This window comes from Pristis pectinata, chromosome 18, assembly GCF_009764475.1.
Source record: "Pristis pectinata isolate sPriPec2 chromosome 18, sPriPec2.1.pri, whole genome shotgun sequence".
Classification (NCBI taxonomy): Eukaryota; Metazoa; Chordata; class Chondrichthyes; order Rhinopristiformes; family Pristidae; genus Pristis; species Pristis pectinata.
The window spans coordinates 43,360,742-43,385,799 of NC_067422.1; the positions used below are offsets into that span (position 1 = coordinate 43,360,742).

At 44.8% G+C, this 25,058-nt stretch overlaps 5 non-coding genes across 5 annotated transcripts; 1 reads left to right on the forward strand and 4 right to left on the reverse strand.

Annotated features, from left to right (window-relative positions):
- Window positions 1–6,630: 6,630 nt before the first annotated feature.
- Window positions 6,631–6,745, reverse strand: trnal-caa (transfer RNA leucine (anticodon CAA)). Its single transcript has 2 exons — window positions 6,708–6,745; window positions 6,631–6,676 (listed from the first exon to the last, which is right to left on the reverse strand). It is a non-coding gene; the product is annotated as a tRNA-Leu (tRNA).
- A 1,504-nt stretch (window positions 6,746–8,249) lies between these two features.
- On the reverse strand, window positions 8,250–8,331 carry trnas-uga (transfer RNA serine (anticodon UGA)). The gene has a single exon. It is a non-coding gene; the product is annotated as a tRNA-Ser (tRNA).
- A 1,793-nt stretch (window positions 8,332–10,124) lies between these two features.
- trnal-cag (transfer RNA leucine (anticodon CAG)) lies at window positions 10,125–10,207 on the reverse strand. Its single transcript has one exon. It is a non-coding gene; the product is annotated as a tRNA-Leu (tRNA).
- Window positions 10,208–12,419: 2,212 nt separating this feature from the next.
- Window positions 12,420–12,493, forward strand: trnat-ugu (transfer RNA threonine (anticodon UGU)). Its single transcript has one exon. It is a non-coding gene; the product is annotated as a tRNA-Thr (tRNA).
- An 8,730-nt stretch (window positions 12,494–21,223) lies between these two features.
- trnav-cac (transfer RNA valine (anticodon CAC)) lies at window positions 21,224–21,296 on the reverse strand. The gene has a single exon. It is a non-coding gene; the product is annotated as a tRNA-Val (tRNA).
- Window positions 21,297–25,058: the final 3,762 nt, after the last annotated feature.

The following is a 25,058-nucleotide window of genomic DNA, read 5'->3' on the forward strand; positions in this document are numbered from 1 at the left end:
GATATGCTGTCAACATTCAATGTGAATGCAAAAAGTAATTGTTTATCAGCCCCTGGCTGTGCAAATGTAAGTTCTGCTGTGGAGGTTAAAAGGCTTCAACTGAAAGGATCAAAATTAGATTTGGGGGATATTGTGAGTTACCCACGCCCCGAAAATGACTCCGAACTCTGCAATCCTGTTGTGCGATATGATATGCTGTCTGTACCCAGACAGATCGACACAAACATACAGTCTAGTTACTGTTGATGAGTCGTGATAAAAAGATGTTCTCAGCCCGTAGGCTACAGACAAATAGTGCAATGCCTGTTTGGGGTTTTATTGTGTTATTGTACATACAGCCAGATTATGTATACCTTGGATGATGCAAATCTTGCGTATACCAGACACGATTCACCTTAACATGGAGTACTGAAGATGTTGAAATTAAATCAGACATCCATCAGATGAAAACATTTGTATCAATGAAGTGATCCAAGATTCAATGTGTTCAAGTAATAGTGAAGGAGACCAATGCACGGCGATGGAGCAGGAGGTGGAATAAAGCCAGCTGCGGTTTCGCCTTGAAGTGTCTACCAGTTGTGCCGAGTCGGGGCGGCAGCCTGTTCTCTCTAATAATACAATTGGAAAACAATACAAAAAATAATGAAGGGAAAAGCAAAAAGATAAATCTGGAATGAAAACGGCAATTCTGTGTTAACTGCACAGGATGTCAGCTGATGCAGAGCAGGAGATTTCCCGGTCCACTGGTACATCGTGTCACTGGCACTGGATCAGAGTGATCATTGTCATTCATTAACTTTCCTTCTGAACTGGACAACGCAGTCCACGTCCCTGTTCCTGACCACGTTCGGTGATCCAGTTCACACAAATGCATACCTGTCAAGTCAGATACAAGGGTTCTGAGTAAACATTCAATGCAACTCAGCAATGGATGATGTCTATCAAATCATATGACACTCATTGCTTGATGAAAGTGTGGTTAGTATGTGAAGTTCCACACAGACAATGAGCGGGTGGATATAACAATCAGAAAAAGGAGCGGCAGCGCGTTGACAGAGCCAAAACCCAGAGCAGGTACTGGATGAATCGAATCTCCGTGGTTTGAGACTTCAGTTGCAGAGAACCTACAGCACAATAATACGATTTAACAACTTACAAGGGACACCAAAAACAGCCAGGATAGGATAGTATATCTTCTCGATATCATAAAATATTTCATGCATCTTGAAATCAAAGTTCATTGTTTTGCAGTCGTGGAGATACATGCCGTCAATGTAGGGGTAATTCTGTCTCTGTCTCTGAAGCGGGAAATGCAGGATTCCCATATTAATAGAACAGTAAACCTCTCCAGCGTTATATTTGGAACTCATTGGCCCGATGTTGTTTACGGTCACTGAAAAGACAAGTTTCAAATCGGCCCTTTGACCCTGGGATATTTATTACACAATCTGTAGTGACATCAGTGAACCGCACACCGCCTTCAGTAACATTGAGGTCACTGCATGGTCGAAACATAATGTTCACCTAAATGTCTGCCCTCACTGTCCGTCATTCAGATTATCTCAAGCAAATCAACTCCTCTGGCCACTCGATTCGAATCTCGCTGTAAATTCCACTCAGTCGGGCGAGACTCCAACGCAAATGTCCGCTCAAAACACGTCTTTCTCAGTCCATCGTCCTCCGGACCACTCTCCACTCCAACCAAATGTCAGCGACCTTGCTGTCAGTCAGCATTTCCTGACACAGGGTCAATGTGGAAGTCGCCAGGACCACTCCACTCCACACCTCACCATGAACCATAGAGCTGAATTCCGGATGTGAGATGTGAGGGGCGCCGGGTAGAAAGATGAACCACCCATGGTTAACAAGAGAGGTTAAGGAGAATGTTCAATCAAACAGCAGAGCAGACAAAGTGGTACAAGCTGGTAATACATCTGAACATTGGGAGTTTATGTTAATGAACAGCAACAAATTACGATAAAGCTGATCAGGAGTGAGAATCGACAACGAGGGATAACTGACACGGATATACAAATAAAGAGCTCGAGGTTCCATGGAGACAGCAGAATGAGGGGGTGGGGGAATTGAGCTGATATGTGACTCACAAGATCACAAGATCACAAGATAAGGGAGCAGAAGCAGGCCATTCGGCCCATCGAGTCTGCTCCAAGGAAAAGGGAAAAAGAAATGGGGTGGGAAAAAAAGAGAGAAAAGAAAAAAAAAACTATTCTAATCCCATTTGCCAGCCTTATCCCCATATCCCTTGATACCCTGACTATTTAGATATCTGTCTATCTCCTCCTTGAATACCCCCACTGATCTGGCCTCCACTGCTGTGCGTGGCAAGGAGTTCCACAATTTCACCACCCTCTGGGTAAAGAAACTTCTCCTCATCTCTGTCTTGAAACTGTACCCTCTAATTCTAAAATTGTGCCCTCTGGTCCTGGACACGCCCACCAAGGGAAACAGCCTAGCCACATCTACTCTATCCTTACCTGTCAACATTTTAAATGTCGCTACGAGGTCCCCTCTCATCCTTCTGTACTCCAGCGAGTACAGTCCAAGAGCCGACAAACGCTCATCATACTTAAGCCCTTTCATTCCTGGAATCATTCTCGTAAATCTCCTCTGAACCCTCTCCAACGTCAGCACATCCTTCCTAAGATGCGGGGCCCAAAACTGCGCACAGTATTCCAAATGAGGCCTCACTAGCGCCCCGTAGAGCCTCATCAACACTTCCTTACTTTTATACACTATACCTCTCGAGATGAATGCCAACATAGCATTCGCTTTCTTAACCACCTATCCAACCTGGTGGTTAACTTTTAAGGTATCTTGTATGAGTACCCCCAAGTCCCTTTGTACTACCGCACTATCAATCTTCTCTCCTTCTAGATAATAATCTACCCGCTTATTTCTACTTCCAAAGTGTACAACTGCACATTTCTCAACATTGAATCTCATCTGCCATTTCCTTGCCCATTCTCCTAAACTGTCTATGTCCCTCTGCATTCTTTCTATTTCCTCTATGCTCCCTACTCCTCCACTTATCTTGGTGTCATCCGCAAATTTAGCCACACAACCATTTATTCCATCATCCAAATCATTGATGTACAAGGTAAAAAGGAGAGGCCCCAACACCGACCCTTGCGGCACACCACTAGTAACCGATAACCAACCAGAACGAGATCCTTTTATTTCCACCCTTTGCTTCCTGCCAACCAGCCAATTCTCCACCCATTTTGCTACCCTGCCCATAATTCCATGACCTCTCATCTTATTAATCAGTCTCTTGTGAGGCACCTTATCGAAGGCCTTTTGAAAGTCTAAATACACAACATCTACCGCTTCTCCCTTATCCACCCTACCTGTGATTTCTTCAAAAAACTCCAATAGGTTGGTCAGACAGGACCTCCCCTTCACAAAACCATGTTGACTAGGTCCTATCTTGCCTTGCGCCTCTAGGTATTCGGTAATCTCCTCCTTGAGGATAGACTCCAATAATTTTTCCCACCACTGACGTCAGACTAATAGGTCTCTAATTGCCTTTGTGCTGCCTCCCACCTTTCTTATACAACGGAACTACATTCGCTATCCTCCAGTCCTCCGGAACCATGCCAGAATCTATCGATTCCTGAAAAATAATCGCCAACGCCTCCGCTATCTCCACAGCCACCTCCTTCAGAACCCGGGGATGCACCTCATCCGGTCCGGGAGACTTATCAGCCTTAAGCCCCTTTAGTTTTTCAAGCACCTTCTCCCTATTAATCTCAATTGAACTCAGCTCCAATTCGTGAGACTCCTGACTAATGGGCACATTGCTTATGTCCTCTACGGTGAAGACCGATGCAAAATATTCATTCAATTCCCTTGCCATCTCACTATCATCCATTATAATACCTCCTGCACCGTTATCAATTGGTCCTATGTCAACCCGTGTCTCTCTTTTATTCCTTATGTATTTAAAAAAAACTCTTAGAATCCTTCCGAATGTTGTCCGCCAGCTTCCTTTCGTAACTCATCTTTGCTTTCCTAATGACCTTCTTAGTTTCTCTCTGCAGATTTTTAAAATCGTTCCAATCTTCTGTTTTCCCACTAATTTTTGCTACTTTGTACGCCGCCCCTTTTGCTTTTATTTTATCCTTCACCTCCTTCGTTATCCACATCTGTGCCTTTTTTCCATTCAAAACCTTCTTTTTTCTTGGAATATATCTGTCCTGCATTGTCCTTATTTCCTGTAGAAATTTCTTCCATTTTTCCTCTGCCGTCCCTCCAGCTAACTTACTCCTCCAATCAATTTGGGCCAACTCATCTCTCATACCTTTGTAATTTCCCTTATTCCACTGAAATATCGATACACCAGTTATCAGCTTCTCCTTCTCAAACTTGAAACTAAACTCAATCATATTGTGATCACTTGTTCCCAGTGGTTCCTTTACCTTTAGTTCCCTAATCACCTCGGGTTCACTACACAGCACCCAATCCAAAACAGCCGATCCCCTGGTGGGCTCCTCAATAAGTTGCTCCAGAAAAACATCCCTTAGACATTCCACAAACTCACTCTCCTGAGTACTACCGCCTTGCTGCATTTCCCAGTCCACCTTCATGTTAAAATCCCCCATAATTATCTTCACATTGTCACTCTGACATGCTTTTTCTATCTCAATCTGCAACTTATGGTCCACTTCCTGACTGCTGTTCGGGGGCCTATATATGACTGCTATTATTGTTCTTTTACCCTTGCTATTTCTCAGCTCCACCCATAAGGATTCCACCTCCTCTGACCCAATGTCCTTCCTTTCTATTGATTTTATATCGCTACTAACCATCATGGCCACACCTCCCCCTCTGCCTACCCTCCTATCCTTCCTATATACTGTATACCCCTTGACATTCAGTTCCCAATCACATCCATCATGAAGCCACGACTCAGTGATTGCAACGATGTCATATTTATTAACCTGTAGTGTGCCACTAGGTCATCTACTTTATTCCTGATGCTACGTGCATTTAAATATAGTATGTTTAGACTGGTATCTGCTATTGATTTTATTGTACCTCTATTGATCAGCAGATTATCCTGACTTTCTACCTGTCCATCCTTCTTACTATCTTCGCTACCTACTATCTTAGACATGTTCGTGTAGACCTCATCCCCTATCCTAACATTCGGTATCCGAACATCCTCATCCCCGATCCTAACATTCTGTATCCTAACATCCGGATTTGTTGTACTTCTATTATTCCTGGTCAGTGAGACTCAGAAATTATTAACTGAAAATAAAACAGTTCTTGCCCCTCAATAGTTAACTTTCAATATCGTTGTCTTGGCAGAGGGAGCAGCGTGCACGGTCTGCAGGTTGAATAATGACAAGAAAATAGTTGGGGAGATGCTGCAATGAAGATATTAGATGGCAACTGGATGGTTCAGTGAGTGGGGAAACCGGGACAAAAGTTGTTTGAGGGTGATGTGATGTTCTTCCGTGAAGTTAGATATAATCGAGACAAACATAGGTCAAATATGGAGAGCAGAGGGAGCCACTGGTGCCCTTGTGAATGAAACCACAGACGATTAGCAGGCAGGTGGATTAAGTATGTAGGAAACCAACTGGTAGATTGTCGTTTATTGAAATGAGATTGGAGATCAGAAACAGATAAATTCATTTATTACAATTGTTCAGGTTTGTAAGGCCGCCCCTGGAGTAATGTGCACATTTTTCCTCCGCTGAATCTGCGACGGATATGGTAGCATTGGTGGCGGCTGGGAAAGCATGGACCAACCTAACTCCCGGGGTGAACGTGCGTGCTGAAAACAACAGGTGATGAAATTAAAACTGGACTGTTTAGAATATATCAACGGGGTGGCCATTACGAACGGTGTAAGTTTCCAATGGACCGTGACTGAGGAGATGTTGGGATGTGTCCATTGTCGGAGAGGAACTGTTGAGGAAAAATAATTGCAGGGATGATCGTTTCAAACTGAGGTTAGTTTGAAGATCTTGACGCACCACCGTCACTCTCTGAAATTCTCCACCACGCAGAGTAGTGGAGGTTGTCAAGGGAATATTTGCAGAGGAGAGGGACATATTTCTGAAAGAACAAGGAAAATCGAGGGTCTTTGGAACTGGCAAAGAGCAGACGATGGGGCCTGGATCAAAGACGCCAGGATCATATTGAGTGCCCCAGCTGTTGGTCCCTCCCGCTGACGTGCCAACCGCAAGGCGCGTCTCCGAATTCTCTGATCCAGCAAGTCTTAAAACCCATGGGACCGAACTCCCCGTAAAATGTTTCATTTAGAACGTGAGTTAAAATGTCGTGAAATCTCTGTTAACACACTTCACTTAAACAAAAATGTGAACAAAACTGTCACCGACAACCTGTGAAAATGGCACCAACTTCACTCTGTCCAACCAATGACCATTAGTTATAAGATGTCACGGACTCTCCGCTCCAAATTCCCTTCATTCATCAGCGCCCGCACTCTGAATGTGCTGCATTCCGAGGAGCTGTGAGAAAACCACACTGTGATTTTTCCACTTTTTTATCCTCTCAAGCACCTCCGGTCCTATTAACTGGAATCAATTGACGTCGATTGAGTAAGTCAAAATTACAAATGTAAAAGTCAGCACATGTCAGGAGTGGGATTCGAACCCACGCCCCCAGTTGGAGACCAGAACACCCCCGTTTCAACGGAAGGAATTTCATTCCTTGAGTCTGGCGCCTTAGACCACTCGGCCACCCTGACAGCTCTGCATAACCCTCTTCACATCCGAAACAAACGGTTTTGTTTGCGAACAGACCAAAAGCAGGTGTTGATAAAATGTTAGGCAGGATAGTTTGAAATTGCAAACTGTCCTGCCTAACTTTTATGCGGTGATATTTTATATTCCGCCATCAACTCGCCGAAACATTTCACGTCAGATACCACGAGAATGGGAAATGTGAAATCATTACCCGGTCAGGCCACGTATAGGGATGTTATTCAGTGGTCAGTAGTGACCGGAAGGGCCAGATTGCTAATTATATGGTGTCGGGTGGAGGAATGAGATCCACTTCCACGTCAAAACCCGGGCAGTGAGACCGGGTGGTCAGTGACGTTGTTCGCCTTTAGCCCTCGGCAATATCCCGCTCACTTCTGCCGCCTGCTGCCAGTGATCTGCAACAACTCCAGGTTCGGAAACAGACCGGAAAGTGTCTTGAGGGGAAGGACAGGGTCACAACGTGCAAAGCAGTGGAAGCAGGATAGGAGGGCTGCTCATGATCTGGGGTGGACTCGGTCAGAGCTGTTGGCAAACATGATTGGATGCAGTACAGCGACAGGTAAAGGATCGGAAATCATCGCCACGTGCACGGCAGCGACAAAGTCAAGTGTCCAATTCAGTCCTCAGATGGCGAAGTGTCCAGTGTGTCTTTCACCGTTTCAATTCCTTCGGTTTGGCAATGAGACGGTTGACCTGAAAATCTTGATCAAGTTCGAAAAGTAATGAAGTCAACACGGAAAAAAAAGATGACTTGTTTTGTCGTAATATAAATAGTACATCTCCCCTCTTCAAAGCAAGCCGCAGCTGTATGATGGGCCAACCTGCCCTCGCGTATCTGGTCACCTCAACACGAAGGATGCACCGTTCTTTCAATAGATAGAGCCAACATGTGGACCTATTGCTTGGCGTGAAAATGTCTACCTGAATGTGTGGGACATGGGGAGTCCTGGCTGTACGTTGGAATTACCGTAAGAAGCTGCAGAGTGTTCTGGACACAGCCTAGCGCATCACAGACATCAGCCTCCCTTCCTTAGACTCTGTCTTGACCTCTCGTTGTCTCGGCATAATCAAAGACCCCACCCATCCGGGACATTATCTCTTCTCTCCGGTAGAAGATACAGGTGTCTGAGGGCACGTACCACCAGACTTAAGGACAGCTTCTACCCCACTGTGCTAAGACTATTGAACGGTTCCCTTATACAACGAGATGGACTATGACCTTACTATCTACCTTGTTGTGACCTTGCACCTTATTGCACTGCACTTTCTCTGTAGCTGTGACACTTTACTCTGTACTGTTACTGTTTTTACCTGTACTACATCAACGAACTGTGTACTAACTCAATGGAACTGCACTGTTTAATGAATTGACCTGTACGATCGGTTTGTAAGACAAGCTTTTCACTGTACCTCAGTATAAGTGAAAATAACAAACCAGTACTTATCAGCGGCAGTTACCCGTCTGGTACCTGTGTCTGTAATTGTTAGTGCTGCGAGCAGGGTTCGAACCTGCGTGGGGAATCCCCATTGGATTTCAAGTCCAACGCCTTAACCACTCGGCCATCGCAGCTCTGCCTGAGTTTACTGTTACACTGTATCGGAGCTACGGTTGTTGAGCCTGAGGTGTGGGTTTAAAATGTTTTGTTTACAGCTCGAGAGAGAGCAGTGAAGAGGGTGAGTCATCGGTCCGATACCAACAGAAGCCTTGTGCCGTTTGGAGATATATTTTCTGCACCGTTAGTTCAGAAAGTGAGGGTGGAAAGAAGTCATTGGCTTCTGTGCCAGAATGAACGAGTTTTCCACTGCATGGATTAAAGTGGAGCTCCCGGCGCCGTGAGACACGGACTTTCATTCACAGTGAACAGTGTGTCCCTTCAACTTCTGAATGCAGTGTGATGGGCCGCGGAAGTTGCGGCCAACTCGGTGTTTCAACCGTCCCGGCGAAGTTCAACACTGCAGTTCAGCCCATTCGTTGTTCCACTGGATTCCACCATGTGAGTGATTGTCAACGATTCGTTCTCGGTCATTTCCGAAATATCTTAATGTCTGCAGAATGGGTAACGACGTGGTGTCATGACGAACGACATACCGGCTGAACTGTTTGGAACATTCTTCACCCGGTCAGAAGAGAATCGACGATTGCGCGATTTGAAGCTGTTTCCCAGAAGGGCTGATACCCATATGGTTAATTTACTGGACGTTCATGGCGTTGTCAAGTTTTTGCTGATTTGAGTGATATGATGCTCTCTTCACACACTGGGTGAAAACCCCTCGCCATGGAGATCGCCTGTATTCTTTGAAATCGGTAATTCTTTGAAACAGTTAGACACAATTTAACCAAAGTGTAATAAAGCAAAACAGTTTTCTTTGAGAAACAGCCGACTAGTGTCTGATATCACACATGAGACTGCTGCAAAAGTGGACCTCTGTTCTGTTAACTGAACTGATTGAAAATATTCACCAACAATGAAAGCTGTGCTGGAATTGTCACTTCCACCTGAATATCATGGGACTGTGTTAGTTCATTCAGTTATGAATTCTTCATGTCGAACTACGACGGACCCATGGAGTTTAGTGGAATGAGCGTCGACCTTCTGGAGCCTGACAGGGCAGATGTTGGGATGTTTTGACCAGTGAGAGAGTCACAAAAGGGGACGGAACTTTAAGATAAAGAGCAGGTAATTTGAAACTGAGGTACCGAAATTTTCTTCACTCACAGGGTGGTGAAGCCGACGAATATTCTGCCCCTGCGGGTGGTGGAAGCTGGATCACTGGAATTGTATGAAGTGGGGTGAATGAATATTTGTTGGATCAGCAGTAGAGGGGTTTGATTAAATAGCCCAGAAGAAGAGTTGGGACCAGGAACAACTGGCTCAGCTCCGTCTCACATTCCGCTCAGTTACCTCCATCGTCCTTTCACTGAACCTGCAAGTCTTCCGTCACCTCACCGTCTAACTCATCCACTCCTGCACTGTATGTATTTGTCTGGTTTTCAGTCTCTCCCTACCTCGCAGCTCCCACAAGCATTCTCATTCCTCAACTGTCCAACCTACCATTCCCCCCTCTGGGCTGTGACTGTATTCACCGCTGCTATCAGTAGATTACCGTAGGTGTGAGAAACAACGGAGGTGAAGATGGGACAGGAGAGTGAGGGACGGCTGGACCATAATCTCGCTTGCAATCGAGAGGACCAGAATAAGATCGCGAAGGGCGATAGTACGAAAAAAAACAATAAATTGGAGAAGATATGTGATCTGTGGGAGGACAGGGTTGTTCAATTGCAGAAGCGAGGATGGGACGAGGCAAAACTGGTGACCAGTGGGAGAAAACAGGGAGGGAGAATCAAGATTTAAAATGAGTAACTGTCAGGAGTGGGATTCGAACCCACGCCTCCAGTGGACACTACGACCTGAACGCAGCGCCTTCGACCGCTCGGCCATCCTGACGACGACAGGCAGCGACACGACTAATTTCATTACTGCAGCGAATGAAAAGATTAAGCTGCATTCATGTTTCCGGGGATGGGTTCGGAGAAAATATTCTTCGTTTTCAGCCGGTGCAACATTTGAGAAGCACGTGATTAATGTCATGATCGACGGACGGGCAGAGAATAGAATGAAATTGGGTTAGTTTAATTTGGCGTTGTGGTCTGTGAAGATGTGATGTGGTAAAGGTTCTCTCCATGGTGCTGTCCTGTTCTGCATTGTACAGAGCGAGTCCCCACATCTGATATCATCATCAGATAGATTATCGCTGTTTGACATTAACTCACCGACCTGATCCTTCGCACGGGTTCACAGAGGGACTGGCAACCAACCGGTGACCAACACTCTGTCCTCACAGCTTGTACTGAACGCCGCCGTCTCCCTTTCCATCCGTCCGTCGCCGTATGCCATCTAATGTAGCCTTGCTTCCGGAATCGGAGTAACTGCGCCTTGCAACACCGAACGTGTCCATCAGGCTCCGACCCCAAGACAGTTTCTGAAGGAAGGAAAATGTGTGTTTAAGGTCCTAACCCGATGGTTATGCAGGTTCACTGTGGTGTGTCCTCCGCTGCGATCTGACCTGCTGAATGTGCAGCACATTCCGCCTTCCCAGCAGCAGCTGCTCCCGACAGTTTGAGGAGCTCCACTCCGATGTTTATGAGAAAGTTTGCAGAAACATATCATAGACAAGACACATGAAATAAAAGTTACAGGAACCGAAAAGGCCGAGTGCCCGAGGTAAACACCGTGCAGGACACTGCTCGAAGCCGATGCGCTTGAAACTCGTGTTTAGAACCAGATGAGACAGTGTGGTGGTGGGAGTGAACGACAGAACAGAAGCAAAACCACATGGGTAAAAACGACCGTGACAGGACTCGAAACTTCAATCTTCTGATGACCTCACCTCAAACACCGAAGTCAGACGCCTTAACCATTAGGCCACACGGTCGCACCCTGTTAGAAACGCCACGCGAAAGAGCTATGAAAGCTGTCTGGGGCCGATGTTCAGCGAGAGAGCGAGAAGGAGGGACGCACTCTCAAGCACTGAGAGAATTAACCGCTGTCAAGTGTTTTCACATGTGGAATGATTCCGCGATGGAGCTGAATGTACTTACACACTGAACAGCGTCTTCATCCCGGTTGGAAAGTTGGAAAGTTCACTTTTCCTGCCCCACCCCTTCTATCTGACAGAGACAATGCAGTCAAGCTGGCTCTGTGAGATGTATGGAGTGAGTTGTATCAGGGTCGTAATTAATTGTGAATGGTGCGGAGCACTTGAGCAGACGCAGACATCACGTTCCCTTCTCCGTGGTCATCTGTAGCAACACGCGGTTCTTCTTATCAACACCACCAGGTGCTGTGTATCATCCGACGTAGCTGCCCAAGGAACGAGTGAACAGAAGCAGATTTAAAGCTGTGCAGCACCAAGAACAGTCACGAATTTAGAATCTTCTGTTCCAGAAATAAGTGAGGTAAAAACGACCAAAATTTGAAACAGAATATGTGGAAGGATGAAATTTGGTTACAAATCCTAAGAACGTTGAGAAGTGTAAATTGTATCATCGTTAAGCATCTGCACATTTCCGTCTCTCGCTTCTCACACAGAAGGGATATAACGGACGGAATTATATCCAGATCTGGTTGAGAACCAGAACTCAGCCTGCAGAGGGTTTGCCTGCGTCAGTCCCAGGGAAATGTGTTCCCGAAGATGAACACATTCAAACCATCAGCCACCTCCCTCGCTGGAAGCGATTTCATGGCGGTTGCATCCTGTTACCTTCTGCTCCCACGTCGTTAAATAGACAAAAACAGTTGGTATCCATTTCCACACCACGTGAGGAAGTTGTAAAACACTGACTATTGATTAGTTTGTCCATTTTATTTGACTTCTGATGACTTCTCCTGAAGCTGTGATGAGATCAAACATAAAGTGCAGACGTAACGTTGGAGTTTTGAGGTGGTGCGAATGGAGGCGAGGAAGCGTTCAGTAAATAAGGCGGAATTGTCACTGCGGATAATCCGTTTCTGGATACGGTGATACAATGTTTAGAAGTAGACGAAGCAGTGAATCTGAAGGATTGAGCAGAATCTGAAGCAATTCCCTCGGCAGCAGACGAACAATAGAAGTTAATGCAAGTAGCATCTCATTATTACAGTTGTTGGACGGCGCGGAGGCTCCGTGGCTTAACTGGTCAAACCGCCTGTCTTGTAAACAGGAGATCCTGGGTTCAACTCCCAGCGGAGCCTTTCATTTATGGGGTGAGTTGCCGTGTGATAAGGCGGGTTCCATGCACGCACCTGCAAACATAAAACAAAAAGCAACAGAACAAATAAAATGCCTCCAAAACGCAACAGGTCCGTTGGTGTCTGCGGAGCAAGAAACAGGGCGATCAGTTCAACCAGGTGACGTTTCCGATTACTTTGTGGCCCGCTTCCTTGAGTTTTTGCGGTGTGGTGTTAGTTTAGGGTGACAATCGTTTGCAAACGCGGCCGCGTCCTGCTTTGTGACCTTCTGCTTGTCCTGTTGACAAACGATCCCACTTCACGTTGCACAGGTCTTTTCGACTCGAACTCCGACCACTTTACTGTGTATTTCAAGACACGGCAGAAGCAGCGCTGCTGATATGTTGGAATACAGCTTGATATTGAATACTTTCAAACCCATTTGTTTCGTATAAATATGGGCCACGATCACACCTATGCACAATCTCCACAGCAACTCATGACTGTTCTTCGGCAATTCAGTGTGATCATTGATCCTGGCACCAATGCAGAATCATCGTCATGGTGATTTGTGATTTTCCTTTCTGCAAAACATTTATCAATGCATTTTTAATACTGCAACGGGTAATATTGGGTGCCGTAGGTTTGCACCCAATGGCAATGGTGGGATTGTAACCCACGCCTCCGTGGAGACTGGAGCCTTAATCCAGCGCCTGAGACCGCTCGGCCACACTATCACACAACGAAGTTGTTTTTCGTTCATTAAAGAACAACGCTCACTGATAGAACATGTTCATCTTGAAAGTTCTTATACCCTCCGTGTTTGATTTGAAACTATTTGTCCCAGATACAGTGTTCGAGGCTTGATGCGGCTTCCCGTTTTCCAATCCATTCAATATCTCTTCAGAGTAGACCGGAGACGGAAGTGGTAAAATATTGTCACGTCAGCCGCCACGGTGGCAGACCATGAGGTTCTACCAGACGTCAGTGCAGGGACGCTAATTTTCATGAGTACTCTCAGTGTTGACATGGGTCAGAAGAGTGCATCTCACACATTTCCAGCGGATGCAAAGAATGATGTCACTACTCTATCGTCCTGTGTTTTTACGTTCAGCAAGACTTGTGCATGTACATCAAGATGTCCATAAAGTATGCTCTCAATGTTCTACATCTGAATGAAGCAATCCCAGCTTCCGCAGCTTAAAATTGCAAATGAAATCACTCACATTGGCTGCGATACCAGAAAATCTCTTCTGGACCCCCTCTGGGATATTCACAACCGTTCTAATGTGTGCGGAGAAGTCTGTACAGAAACGTCCAATCTTGGCCGAAATTTTCGTGATGTCTTTCTGAATTAATGACGGTAACTCGCCGTTGTCTTTACTGCAATCAGGAAAACATGCACCACACCAGAAACTGTTCCGTCTGCACTGTTCTACGTATTGCCCTCTCAGTCTGGGTTTTTAATTCAAAGAATTAATGAAGATTACCATTTCGAAATGGAGTTTCTGCGAGGATTGGGAACCTCATAAATTGGTCACTTGCATATTGTGAGGGGAAAAGGTTCCGGGTCAATAAGTGACGTTATTTCTTGAATTATAGATGACAAATTTGTCGATTTTTCTTCAGAGATATTTGAATTACCATGAACAGAATGCAAGGGGCTTATCAAACCTGCAACATTAATGGAATGGAAGAAGTTGAGAGAACTGAAGACAACCAAAAATATAAATCATTTACCTACACACAAACATCCGTTCACATCAGAAAGACAGAAGCGCACCCAGACCCTCAGTCATTTAACTCTGCATTCTATCCAACCTCGTTATCATATCAGCCACCTTTTTGTCAAGTATTTATCTACCCCGTCTTCGAAATAATCAAAGACTCAGTACCCGCTGCAATTTTACCGGAAGATTCCAGACTCGGACGCTCTGAGAGAAAATAATCACCTCCTTTCTGTGTTTAAGTGAACGATTCGATTATTTCAAACCATGACCTGGATATCTAGATTATCCAACATCAGGTGATGTCATCAGCCACTCGAATTCTGACCTTGTTTACCGTTGTCGCGAATTCGGACAAAATACTGACTCTGGTGGCCTCGAACCCACAACCTTTTGAGTCGCTTGGTCACAGATTTCTCGAAGACCAACACGCTATACATTGCACTACAGACCCCACAATCTCCCCCTTTGGTGCATATAGTTAAAGCTACTGAAGAGAGCATCACATTTCGTCCAACGCAGACTTGCGTCCGCTTCCTTTCGTTCTTTCACTGAAGAAGCGACAAAACCAGTCCCACAGTTTCCATCCTATTGCAGCACCGGATTCCTCGATAGGATTTTGCAAACAATTAGAGGGCACGAATTTCTGATGACGCAGCAGCATTTTTGAGTCTGCGCAGAAGAGACTAGTGTGCGTTTCTCCTCTTGCAGAGGGCGCCGCACGGTAAACCTTCTCCTGCACCAGTGAGAAAATAACTGATAACTACTGGATTGAGAGCAAAGTCAAGAACATGCTTAGCAAGCCCACGGTAGAATCAATATCCTCAAAGCCGTGCTTTAAATCACTGAGCCATTCAGTTGCAAAGCACAGTTTCATTACAAGTAAAGTGGTTCATTTTGAATAAAATTGCACGATAGAAGTCCAACGCGTTGTTTATTGCGCCACCGAGCCCAGACGCATTAGATGCATGTTCAGTTCTCACCTCGTCCTGTATGGGTGCGGTGTGCATTTCCGCATATGACTGTATGGGTTTTCTGCATGCTCTCCGGATTCCACCCATGTCGCAAGGATACATGGGTTTGCAGCCTAATTGTTCACCGTAACATGTCCACAGTGTGTCTTCGATGGATAGAATCTGGGGATAATTGATAGGAATATGGGAAGAATAAAAAAGATCGGCGTATGTCGGTGGTGAATGTTTCTTGGGGACTCGTTCGACCGAAAAACCTGCTTTCCTGCTGTAACCCTTGATGTCTCCTTGACTGCACCGCTGTACAGCGCATTTTGATTTCTCAGCATCACAGTCGGTGGGAGAATATTTCACAAAAACAAAGTGGAGCCATTAAATGATGAACGAGCATCATCAGTTGAGTAATGACTGAAACCACAATTCTTGTCCAATTTCCATTGCAATGCTTATTGTTCATGTTGAAACATTTGAACATAAATTGGTCAGAAGATATACTCTCTATCGAATGTGAAATTAAGACAATATAAGATGAGATATATTTATTTTATTAGTCAGATATACATAGAAACACAATGAAATGCTTCTCTTTGCATTACTGAGAATGTGCTGTGGACAGCCCGTAAGTGTCGCCACTCTTCCGGCGCCAACATAGCATGCCCATGGCTCCTAACCTGTACGTATTTAGAATTATGCTGAAATAAAAGTAAAACGGAACTATGATGTGTGGAGGGAGAGGAAGTTAACGGTTCAGAACTCCCAGACTTCATCAACACATGGAACCTCGCTGTCTTTGACCAGCAGAGCAATCAGGCATTCCCTGGCGGCCTTTCAGCGTCAGGAACCAGAAATGTTTCGTATTGTTTGTTTGGTTCATTTCATTCTTTGGATTCCACAAGATCCATGGGATTCCAATTACAAATATAAGTTGCATATAATGCAAATCCCATAGAAGGTACAAGTAATGTTTCAACATCCACCAAGGTCACCACTATTTCAAGCTCTCACCTCTGAGGAAATGGTTATTTGCTCTTTCATCGTCTCCAGAAGTGGGTGGGCTCGAACCACCAACTTTTCGGTTAACAGCCGAACGCGCTGGCCGATGGCGCCACAGAAACAGCTGATGCCAATGCTCATCGACAGACACTGTAACCCTGCAGCGACACAAATCTCTTTCTATTCTGGTCTTTCCCTGCTAATTGATTGCACGAGGTTTCTGGACCTTAACGACGCTTTCCAATTGAAGTTAATAGAATTAATTAGAATTAACTATTTAATTTCTTGTGTGGCGGGTTCTCAACGAACAGTGGATATTTCAAGGCATCGCCGTCGGTTCTCTGTAGTTTTCATAAATTCACGATTTGGTAACATTTGTTTTCAGAGGCTCATTTTCTCGAGTTGCCAGCAGAGCTGTAAAGCAACTCAGTGAAAGTTAAAAGAAAAAAAAGAGCAATAAAGGGAAGGGAAGTGTTAGAGGCGGTCCATGTGAAGATGGAACCAAGTGGAAATTGGCAGAAATCAGAATGAAAGGTTTGAGCTCTGTGTCAGGAAGCAGCACCAATACAGTCTTCGATGTACTGAAAGAGATTTGAGAGATGGGGGTCGAGTGGCTCCGAAACAGGTCTTCATTCTCCTCAGAGGTCACAGGCCTTTCGGCCCAATACGTCCATGCCAATGAAGGAACCGACCTGATCCAGTCAAATTTGCCTGAGTTGGGCCCATATTCCTCGAAACCTTTCCTATCCATGTAACTGTCAGAGTGTCTTTTTAATTTGCACATGAACCCGTCTCTCCACTCCCTCTGGCAGCCCATTCTATAAAGAAAACCACCAATTGTGTGAACAATTTGTCCATCAGATCCCCTTCAATCTTTCCTCCCACCCGAATCGTACAGTGGCATGCAAAAGTTCGGGCACCTCTGCTTAAAATTCCTGTTTCTGTGAATAGCCAAGCGAGTAAAAGATGACCTGATTTCCAAAAGACATAAAGTTAAAGATGAAACTTTACTTTAATATTTTAAGCAAGATTCCTTCTTTTTTATTTGCATCGTGTACAGTTCCAAAGTAACAAAAAATGGAAAGAGCTGGAACCAAAGGTTTGGGCACCCTGCATGGTCAGAACTTAGTAACACCCCCTTTGACAAGTAACACAGCTTGTAAACGCTTTCTGCAGCCAGGTAAGAGTCTTTCAATTCTTGTTTGGGGTATTTTCGCCCATTCTTTCTTGCAAGAGGCTTCTAGTTCTGTTAGATTCTTGGGCCGTCTTGCATCCACTGCTTTTTTGAGCACTATCCACAGATTTTCGATGATGTTTAGGTCGGGGCAGTGTGAGGGCCATGGCCAAACCTTCCGTTTGTGCCTCTTGCTGTAGTCCATTGTGGATTTCGGGGTGTGTTTCGGATCGTTATCCTGTTGTAGAAGCCATCCTCTTTTCATCTTCAGCTGTTTTACAGACGGTGTGATGTTTCCTTCCAGAATTTGCTGGTACTTAATTGAATTCATTCTTCCCTCTGCCAGTGAAATGTTACCAGTGCCACTGGCTGAAACACAAGCCCAAAGCATGATCGATCCATCCCCGTGCTCAAAAGTTGGAGAGCTGTTCTTTTCATGAAATTCTGCACACTTTTTTCTCCAAACGTGCCTTTGGTCATTGCGGCCAAAATGTTCTATTTTAATTTCATCAGTCTACATGACTTATGTCCAAAATGCATCAGGCTTGCTTAGATGTTCCTTTGCAAACTTCTGATGCTGAATTTTGTGGTGAGGATGCAGGAAAGGTTTTCTACTGATGACTCTTCCATGAAGGTCATATTTGTGCAGGTGTCGCTGCATAGTTGAACAGTTCACCACCACTCCAGAGTCTGATAAATCTTCCTGAATTTCTTTTGCAGTCAAACGGAGTATTGATTTGCGTTTCCAACAATCCTACGAGCAGTTCTCTCGGAAAGTTTTCTTGGCCTTGCAGACCTCAACTTGACCTCCACCGTTCCTGATGACTTCTATTTCTTAATTACATTAAGAACTGAGGAAACGGCTACCAGAAAACGCTTTGCTATCTTCTTATAGTCTTCCCCTGCTCTGTGGGCATCATTTATTTTAAATTTCAGAGTGCTAGGCAGCAGGTTAGAGGAGCCCATGGCTGCTGATTGTTGGGACAAGGTTTGAGGAGTCATGGCATTTATAAAGCTTTGACATTTGCATCACCTGGCCTTTTCTAACGATGACTGTGAGCAAGCTATAGCCCCAACAAGCTAACGAAGGTCTGAGACCTTGGTAAAAGTTATCTGAGAGCTCAAATCTCTTGAGGTGCCCAAACCTTTTCATGGTGCTCCTTTCCTTTTTTCAATCCAAAATTGAACAAAACAAAAATAATACACTGATCCTGTTTAAAATGTTGAAAATAATGTTTCATCTTTAACTTTATGACTTTTGAAAATCAGTTCATCTTCTACTCACTTAACTATTCACAGTAACAGAAGTTTTGACCAGGGTGCCCACACTTTTGCATGCCACTGTATGCCCTTCATTTTCAGTCTTTCCTCTCCAAGAAAAAAAAGACAGTAATAATGCAACTAATCTATGCCCTTCAGGATTTTATAAACCTCCATGAAGTCACTCCTCAGCCGCCGTTGACCAGCGGAAAAATTCCCAGCTCATCCAGTCTCTCTTGAAAAGTGAAGATGTTAAGTGACTGCAACATCCTTGTGAATAATCTCTGCACCTCCACAGGGCAACGACATCTTCCCTGCAGCGATTCTACCAGACTGGCACACTGTTCTCCACGTGCGGTCCACCAATGTCACTCACAGCTCGAACATGAAGTCCCAACTTTGCATTTAGTGCCCTGACTGATGAGAGCAACAGTGAAAAACATCGTTACCACCAACCTGTCTTTCTGGGTTGTCAAATTCCTGAAACTATGTACTTATACTCTGAGGTCTCTCGCTTCTGCAACACTCCACAGGGCCCTCCCATTTACTGTGCAAGTCCTACCCTGGTTTAACATCCCGAAATTCGACACTTGGCACTTGTCCCAGTTAAATTCCATCTGCCATTCCTTTGCCCAGATGTCAGTTGATCGAGGTCCTGTTGTGGTCTCAGATAACCTTCTTCATTACCCCACCATTATTGGTTTATCCCGCACGGGTAATAAAAATGACACCTTAATTTTCATCTCTATCGCCAATATAGATGTGACAAACAAGGAACAAGGCACAAATCCATGCGGAATTCCACTAATAACAGGCTTCCAATGCAAAAGGAACACTTCACTACCGGACACCGACACTCAGCACCACACAAAATTAGAATCCAATTGATTCGTTTTCAGTGAGTCCCATGTGATCCAACCTTCCTGAACAGCCTACAACGCGGGACATTTTCAAATGCTTTGGTAAAATCCATAGTCCTATAAATGTCCACGGGCCTGGCCTTGTTGTTCTTCGTGGTCATCTCTTAAAACATCAATCAAATTCGTCAGGCAGCGACCTCGGCACAAAGCCGTGCTGACAATCCCTGTTGAGTCTTGTCTTCACAAAAGCATGTAGATTCTATCTCTCGGACTGCCTTCAAGTCACTTTCCCATCATAAGTCCTTTCAGCGGCCTGTAGTTCCCTGGCTTGTCCTTGCAGCCCTTCTGAAGTAAAGGTGCAACATCAGACACCCTCCCATCTTCCGGTAGCGTTCACTTGGTTAACGATGTTACAAAAATCTCTGCCTGCGCCCGAGCAATTACTTTCCTGCATTTCCACCATGTCACAGGCTACACGTAGTCAGGCCCGTGGAAGTAACCACCGTGATGCACTTTAAGGCTCCCAGTGCCTCCACTTTTGACATGTGGATATGATTTAAGATATCACTATTCGTTTTGTGAACGCCCCAGCTTTCATGATCTTCTCCATGAAAAATACAGGTGAGAGATATCCATTTGAGACCTCGCCCATCTCCCTGTGACTCGACACATCAATAAACTCACTGATCCTTAAATAGAAATTCTCGCCCATGCTACACTTTGCTCTCAATGTTCACAGAATATCTCAGGACCTTTTCCACCAAACCTGTGGCGTGTCCTCTTTTTGCCCTCCTGATTTCTTTCTCAGCTGTTCTCCAACATACCTTCTACCCCTCAAGGGATTTGCTTCATCATATCTGTCGACGTTTCATTTCTTTTTCACTTTTTTTCTCTCTCTCTCGCCCCACAAATAGATACGTTGATGAATACTTGCTGTGTGTGATAAATAGAAAGACAGAGTGGGAGCTATCTCAGAGACAGGAATGAATCACTGCAGAAGAGAAATGAACAACGACGATAGAAGGTGAGGAAGAAGGAGAGAAAGAAGGAGGGATGGAGGAATGCAGTGAAAGACGGAATAGGAAAACACATCTGAGAGCAAGAGACTGAAAGTGAAGCGGAGCAGAAAAGTGTGTGATGGACACAGATGGAAAGAGAACAACAGGAAGCGATCGACAGAGCGAGAGAGGCAGAGGCGGAGGGTAGATGGAGAGATGGGAATTTGCTTGTGAGAGAAAGACTGGAAGATGACAAAACAGAATCAATTGGATCACGAGCAGGTCGTTCGGCCCGTCGTGCTCTGTCCTACATTCAACAATGTTTGGTCGATATCAAGACAAATTTCTGCCTTTTCTTTGCTCACTTATTCCTTCGGTTTCCGGAATTCTAACTTTGTCTGTGCCTAATGAAGTCACAGCGGCCCCATGGGGTAATTCACCTGAATCGAAACATTTCTCCTTCCTACAGTCCGAAATAACCGTCTCCTTCAAAAAGTGAGAGAATAAAACAGAGAGACAAGGAGGGAATATGGCGAGAGAGAGAGAGAGAGCGAGAGAGAGAGTGAGAGAGAGTTGGAGAAGGAGAGAGAGACAGAGAGAGAGAGAGCGCAAACATGACGGAGGTAATTTGGAATCACAGCAGGTATGAGGAATTTAACCGAATCAAGGCTTCTGACTTCAGAGCAAAATCTCCTGGCCGCTTTTTCAAATGTGAATTGGAACGACTAAAAGACGCACTCGCCTTAACATCTGAAGCAGGATACAAAATCATGTTCCTGTCCAGGATCGAACTGGGGACCTTTCGCGTGTGAGGCGAACGTGATAACTGCTACACTACAGAAACCAACTCCCATTAGCTGCACTTTACACAGACGAAGAAGCATCATCTGCAACTTAACTTCCACAATGAGTCTCTTCCGATCAGCGATATCCCCTTATTCAGCCCAACACTTCCCTTCTTCTTTCACTCAAAAATGTGGATGGAAAAACTGCCACTTGAGCGACTGCCCATCAACCAGCCGAAACATCCACTCGCTCCAGCCCCGGCGCACCGTGGCTGCAGTGCGAGGCATTCAGTCACTTGTATCATCGCGATGACAGCTTCGGGGATTTCGGAACATCCCATGGATTTGCAGTTCTTCAAATACTCGCTGCTTCGGTGTTCCAATAAGACTCAATATCCAGACATACTAAAGGTGTCAACATTGGTGACGTCAAATCCAATATTTGCCCTTTTGGTCACAGCTCGTTTATTTTATCACCGTCACATGACTGGATAGAAATATGCGAACATCTCTCGCAAGTCTGTTACCTGAGGCCGAAAACGTTCTTCGCGGTTTTACCACTGAATGAGTAGGGTCCAAATAAAGAGGGTTTCCGCAGAGGAAAAGATTATCTGGCTTCAAGGCGGTGAATGGTGTCATTGTTGTAAACGCCTCAGCGAAAGTTCGTCGGACTTTAAATGGAAATGCAAAGTGAACTTCATTGAAATGCACCATGCTTTAATTTGACATCGCCTCATAAGTCCGTTCAGGACCCGTTTATCAACCAACATATCTGCCCTGCTGTGCTGCAGTCGGTGCTTCACACTGTTCGCTTTGCGCTCCTTTCGTCGAATTACGGACCCATTTCTGGAAAGGCAAATATTTAATTACATTTACAGTCTTTCTGATAGTTTACGTACATTCTTGTTCTTTTATCTCCTGCTTTCTTCCAAATTTTCAAGCTTCACTTTGAAAATATTTGCCCGGTTAAACTTCCCTGAATCCAAAGTAAAATTCTTCATATTTTCCTCTGCCTGTGTTGTGTATTTCGCTTCCACCTGGATATGTGATATCAATTGGAGTTCTCTGCAGAAGCTGCGCTGGCGAAGTGGTTTAGACGTTGGATTTAAAGTCCAGAGGTGTTTATTCGCGCTGATTAGAACCCAGATCGCAGCCGGCTTCCAGTTAAAGTGAATTTTCGCACCGAAGAGGGCAGCTGAAGATCATCAGCTTTCGTTGTTAAACAGAGTGCCTTCCGCTGCTCGACTGACGTGTTATAGATTTCATGACAAGGAACATGGCGTTCGGGACGACATTGATATCTGCAGATGTTCAGCAGGTCAAGCAAAATCCATGGAGACGATTCCTCGTGTACTTTTCTGGTCCATGACTTTCCCGCGAACAATGAATTGCTGTTGAGAAAGAAAACAGATCAACATTATTTTACCGACGGTCCCAGACTTTATTTGATGCAAAACATGCAGTTCGTTTCTTTAAATGGTTCCGACGGGGTAAGGAACAACCGGGTTCAGTGGACGAGCATATGATTGATTTGGTCAGTCCCGGGTGAAGTCTGCACTGCTTCAGCTGTCCGCAGATGGAGTAAAAGCATTGTCATGGCCCATTTATATGTTCTAACATTTCCTTGTTGTCTTTCACGGGCACATTACTTTGCATTTGGGATACCACTTCAAAGAAACAATTGTATGTTTTGCGTCAAAGAATGTCTGGGACTCTTGTATTTATACAGTGTCTCAGTTTTCTCATCATAACCTTTGATGCCCTGGCTACTCAGATACCTAAAAATCTCTGCCTTAAATACACCCAATGACTTTGCCTCCACAGCTGCCCGTAGTAAGAAATTCCACAGATTCACCACTCTCTGGCTAAAGAAATTTCTCCGCATGTCTGTTCTGAATGAGCGCTGTTCAATCCTGAAGTCGTGCCCTCTTGTACTAGACTCCCTTACTATGAGAAACAGCTTTGCCACTTATACTCTGTCCAGGCCTTTCGACATTCTACATGTTTCTCTGAGGCCCCGTCATTCTTCTGAACTCCAAGGAGTACAGCCCAAGAGCCGTCAAACGTTCCTCATATGATGGGAGTAATGTACTGACAGTGTTTGAATAACAAAGTTTGAGGGAGAGGAAATGGTGTGCAGGTATAAGTAGGTATAAGTACAGAGGCTGGAGAAATAGATAGTCGAAAACAGAATTCAATAGCTGAATGTTTTGCAGACACCGCAACACTGGGTGGGACTGTGAAATGTGAGGTGGATTCAAGGGGGATTTCAGCCGATCTGGACAAGTTGACTGAGTTGGGAAATAGGGTGTTTTGTCTGAGTTCACGGTGAGGAGTGACGAAAATAAGCAGAAGTGAATACGAGCAAACGATTTTTCAGAGAAAGAAGAAAAACGGAAGAATTCATTGTGCCTCCATAACCAGGCCCAACAACAGCAAGCTACCAGAAACAATGTACAAATCAAGAAGCCAGAGGAACCGCCATCCAAACCTGACGAGTCAAAGGCCGAATCAATCTTTGCAGAGTTCGTTCTTGAATTCTAGCTGATTAAAGATGGGGGACGGGGGGAATACATCAATATTTTAAAATTGCCGCCCTGAAATAGTATGACTGTCATCTCAATATCTTCGAACCGCCGTATATATTTTAACACAAACCTGGGATGCATTGCCAATGCCCTTCCGTATCGATTAGGTTATTGCATGCAGAGTAGAAGCATTTGCTTAAAATTTTACACGAAAATACAGGCGCACAAAATTCATGGAAGGTCGTTTCTCAGTGCTCTGAAATAAACGAAGACGTTTTAGTCAGCAAATAATTGCGTTCGAAATGAGTCAGCCAGCAATGAGGGAGAATCAAACCGAGCGTTCAGATTGGATCTGTTTCAGTCTCTGGGAAGAAATATAAAATGCATGTACATTCCGGGGAGATGTGCTCCAGGCAATGGATTGGTTCTCCCTGGGTTAGTCTCACACTGAACCAGTACATACAGGACAAAAAGGATTCTTCCTTGCTGGAGCCATTTTGTGATTCTGTGCTGTTAAGTCGAGGGAATTTCCTGACAGAAGAAAGAACGTTTCAGCGTCAATAGTTGGATCGATCAACATAACTCAAGTGAAATAGAAGCCTGTATATTTACAAAGAGCAACCCCGGTCACTGTGGGTAGTCCCTGAGGAAAAAAGGGTCGAGAGTTTCCGTCAGAACAGAAGATCATAGCTGGTTCAAAAGAGAAAAACTACACCTGTTGGCGAAAGAATGATGGAACGTCAGAGATCCCAAAGTATCCTGAAGTGGGAGGAGTTCATGGCATTAATATTTAAAAAAAGAATAAGCAATCATCATCTTGACTCAGTGTAACGTAATCCTGACTTGGATCTGCCTCAATGTGAAATCAGGTCCTGCCACAGGAAACTGAAGTCACGTAAATCTCCTTTGAATTAAAAGTAATGTTGTGCATCCAATGTCCCTGAGCCACAATTTGACGATGTCCCCAAGGTTCTGCTTTGCCCTACCATAGTTCTTATTGTCCGCCCTCTGTCCCACACATTTCCAAAATGTTCTTGCATCTAATGGCGGCCATGACATTTGTGAATCCGACCTGCTATCCATCAACGGCACCATTTCCTTCCATCGGGATTTTACAGACGAAGCCATACACGATCACGAAGAAGTCAACTCCATTTCAGAACGTGTAACTTCCAACGGTGTTGTGTGATCGGGATGAGCAGAATCTCTGTGTGATATGCATTAGTGTGGGCTAGAACATGCAGAGTTTTCATTCAGAAACACAAAATTGGTGAGGTGCAAGCTCATCGCAAA